This window comes from Onychostruthus taczanowskii, unplaced genomic scaffold (assembly GCF_017590055.1).
Source record: "Onychostruthus taczanowskii isolate IOZ18803 unplaced genomic scaffold, ASM1759005v1 scaffold4, whole genome shotgun sequence".
NCBI lineage: Eukaryota > Metazoa > Chordata > Aves > Passeriformes > Passeridae > Onychostruthus > Onychostruthus taczanowskii.
The window spans coordinates 11,786,199-11,790,909 of NW_024501459.1; positions in this window are offsets into that span (position 1 = coordinate 11,786,199).

Sequence of the window (4,711 nt, forward strand, 5' to 3'; positions counted from 1 at the left end):
TAATATTTTTATCTGTCTTATCCTTCCTTCCTTCCCTTCCTTCTCTTCCTTTTCATGCACTACATAGATTGGTAGAACACTTGCACATTTAAAATCTCAGGTTGATAAAGGAAATTATTTCCTCAGCAGCCACTACTAAGTGGGTGTTCCTTAAAACACCTCCTGATTTGGAAAGTAATGCTATTCTGACTACTGCATACAACTGTAACTGTGGACGCTGCAGTCTGACAAATATGTATAGAGGTAGATATTATTTTTAGATCTTATAACTGCACAGATTTGTGGTTTTATTTCCTGTTTTAGTTGTTGTCTTAATATTATTGTTTTAGATGTGTATATAATTTTTTCATTGTAATGGAACTACTTAGTGCTTGTTTAGCTGTGAATTTTAGATATGAAAAAGTGGGTTGTTCAGGCAAAAGCCAAGATTCCACTAACAGTAGAACATTAGGCTACGAAAAAAAGCACATGAATTGAAAGAAAAAGGAAAACATACTTAATTGACAGAAAACCCCAACTATTTTTAAAAATCCTGATTTGAAAGAACCATCTCTTTCAAGTAAAATTTCAACAAAAGCATTGAATCCTCCCTGCTTAAGAGTTTCTATGAAGTAGAAGGCCTGCCTGGGTGAATATGCTTGAGGACTTCTTAAAATCTATATATAGGACATATATAGATATTATGTCTATATATAGTCAATTGGCCAGAGCTGAAGCATTTATATTGATAAATACTTAGAATAAGGACTGGTAGGCTTTTTGGTCTGGACTAACTAGTACTTTCCCAAAAAATTTATGAGCACGCTTTAGGAATTAGGCCAGTCTAGGGACACTTTTCACTTTTAGGTACTTTGGACAGAGACCTTCTCTTTAAGGGTACAGAGAGTATCACAGAACACCAGAATAAACTGAGTTGGAAGGGATCCAAAAAGATCATTGAGTCCAAACCCTGGCCTTGCCCAGAACCATCCCCAAGAGTCGCACCACGTACCTGAAAGGGTTGTCCAAATGCTTTTTGAACTCTGTCAGGCTTTTCTGTGACCACTTTCCTGGGGACCCTGTTCCAGTGCCCAACCACCCTCTGGGTGAAAAGCCTTTTCCTAATATCCAACATAAACCTCCTGTCACAACTTCAGGCCATTCCCTTGGGTCCTGTCCCTGGTCACTAGAGAGAGAGATCAATATCTGCTCCTCCTCTTGCCCTCACAAGGAAGTTGTAGACTGCAATGAAGTGTAACTAGGACATTGTCAGGGCAAGAGGATACTTTGTGATGTTTGGTTTACTAGTGTAAGAGTAGCCATTATGTTTATTTGTCTAACTGGGTAGTAAATGCATATTTCAGCAATCACTAAAATTCACCTACTGAAAAGTTGTAATTAATGTAGTAACTCTGTGTTTGGAGAGTTATGACTTACTAATTGCAGGGGCAGATGTGCCTGAGTTCAGCTCCAGGTGTTTGTGGTTTGAGCCATGGTATTTCAAGCCAGAAGGCAGCCAGAAGACACTATCTCAATTCACATACTCATCCTCTCAGTGTTCAAGTTTTCAGAAGCGTGGGATGACTTGCTTTTCTGTGATGAGCCCATATCTCCACCTCTTCATCCCCTTTCAGTCTGGGGATCCAACCCTGACTAGGCTTTGTGTCTGGAGTCCATAACAACCCATCTGTATTTGGACCCTCTGTGAATTTGCACAAAGTGGACCTTGTGACACATGGTCACTTGGGGCATTTATACTACTCAGTTACAATGTGTGAAAGTAATCTTTATGATATATGAAGTGATACGTTGCTCATACAATACTAACATCATAAGAAAATCATCGCTTCACATATTTTATTTATTCCAGACTGCAATGATTTAGTACTTTAGAGCAGACTTACTACCAGAAGATATGTAAGAGAGAAACAGACAAAAAAGAGATAATAATATATTGCAGATTGCTAAACTCTTGCAAAGAGAAAACATAGTAGAGTCAGAAGTTCTTCAAGGTGAGATGTTGATCATCCTGAACCAGACACCTTCATTAATCACAGCAACCAGAGATGGTGCAGTTGGCTTGTAAAAGTTGCTCAGACAATCCAAAATGATTCTTCAAATACATTTTTGTAGGCTGGAAATGCAACACAGTAAATCCTGAGTTGACCTGAACTTTCAAAAGGCATTAATGAGAATGCACCTACTACCAGGTAGATACTGTATTTCTTTGTTATTTTAAAGTAGGTTGCTTTTGTAAAGTCTGTATACAGTAGCTATTAATGTTTGCCTTTTGCTTTTTAGATCCTTTTTCTTTTTGTTGTTTGTTGTTTGGTTTTTATTAATGCATTGCTCTTTTTACAAGATCCTTTTAATACAAGTTTTTATGACAGAATAAGGTACTGAAGTTTTGCCATTAACTTTAAGGGTATCCAGACTCTGCTTTTTTTTACAAGTTGGCCCCCATTCTTTACAGTGATACACAAAAGCAAAACAAGTGTGAGAGATACTGAGCAGCCCAAAAGTTTACTGATTTGGCTCACTTTTGTGTACTTGTCATAGAAGGAGTGTTGGACTCTAGGTGGATCTGCATGAATTTACTGGGTCATATAAATGAGTTCAGCTACATATACATGGCAGTATTGGTCTGACTAAAAACATATAATTGGAAATAAAGATCAGTCCCCAAGCTGGCCACCCTTGTCTTATATAAGAGATGTGCATAATAGCTTACTTTATTTTTGACAGTGAACTTTAGATATCAAGTGTACAATAAAATTCTGTCACACACTGCCAAAACGTACTGGAAGAAAAATATACTTTAGTATTTTGTCTGACAGAAAGCTGTTGTCTATTTTGTACGATATATTACATTTTTGAATAAAAACACCACTGTAATTTATTGGGAAAAGCTGATTTATTTTATAAATGTAACATTATTTTTGTAAACTTAATTATGAAAAATCAGAAATGATTAGTGCCGTTAAATATTAAATTATAATGAGATGTAACTTTATATGTTTGAACTCTGATACCAAGTTTTTGTATTGAGTATTTGGAATTGAAGTGGTTGCTGGAAATATTTCAAATGGACTGTTTTTCATCAAAGCTCAATAAAGAAATATGAATGATCCAAATGACACATTTGCCTTTTAGTATTTTTTTAACTATTTACATAAACAATGAGACTGGTCTCTATTCCTTACACAATGAATAAGTATATAACTAACATGCTTTCACCTCTACAGTGTTTACAGCATCACAGAATGGCTGAGGTTGGAAGGGATCTCTGGAGGTCATCTAATCCAACCCCCTCTGCTCATGCAGGATATTGAAATCATGTGAAAGAATCTGATGGCAACATTCTAGTTGATTCTGCTGCAACATGGCAAAGTATTACATAGCTATGGTCTTCAGTTTTTACTTCTGACTCAGAATAGAGCTGAAGCACATGCTTAATTCCATCTGTGTTTAAAATTAACCATGTGTTCAATAGTCTTTTTTTTTCTGGACAGGGATAACTTAAGAAACTACTGTCTTTGCTCCAGCACATTGTTATTAAGAAAAATTTAGGTGCAACTTGATAAAGATATTGTAAACTTTAGAAAGACTCTACAATTTTTTAAATAACCAGTATCTCCTCTGCTTTGGAAATTATGTTCAGTTGCATGTCTCTTTACTAGATTTTGAATAGGAATGGGGTTAGGTTGTTCGTTTGTTAGATAGTTAGTTAGTTAGTTAGGGGGGTATTCTTGTTGTTTTGCTGTTGTTTTCTTGTTAGTAGTAACAATAAAATGATTTGGGCTGTTGACTTTTGCTCAAATGGGCTCTGCTAAAGTGCAGAACTACAGGGAAGAGCTGCCATGGAGACTCCATTTTGAATGCTGGAGGTCATCTGGTTCTTCTGAGGAACTTGAATCAGTGGCTGATTATTCCACATGCAGGAAACCTCTACTTGTGAATGCTGACTGGGGTGTAGGAGGTTTATGTTTTTAAGGAACTGAAGAGATTTTTTTTTCTCAGTCTACAATGAAGGAAATATGGAAACCCCCTTACAACTTCAATGCTGCGAAGTGCTGGCAGACTGTTCTTCAAGGATTTTGATAAATCAGCTTTACAAGTAGCCCCAATAGGTGAATCAGGATTATGTGTTTTACAGGCAGAGATAGATGAACTAGCTTTCAGTTCTAATCATTATCCAGAATTTCTCCTAACTAAACAATTCTGAAAGATGTTTACTGAGCTCCAGGAATCTTCTGTGACAGAAAATTTAACACAATGTAAGAGAATTTGTTACAATTCTTTGTTTTATTCATATACTTGGAAATTCTGGTTTTACCTCAAGGATGTCTGTCAGTCTTCGATGGCCTAACATTTTTTTATGTCTTTCAACAGACTATTTCTAGTGGTGCACCACCATTTGTGATACTTATGCTAAAGTATATAGTAAAGAAATAATTAGATCCACATTTTAATAAGTCTATCAAAAATCTTCTGTATTGGTAGCAATTAATTTTTAAATTTTTCTGTTGGGCCTGAAACAGATACATTAGCTTTCTTCTTTCCCTTTATTCTCCCTAGAAATAAACAAGAAATGGAAAAAATAAATTATCGTAAAATTTAGTGTTACGATGGTAACAATGCAATTGCACTTCTCTTTCTTCTGTTGTTTTTCTGATATGGAGATAGAGGAGATGGTTGTCATCAAGATTTACATCAATCACTGCTTTCTTTT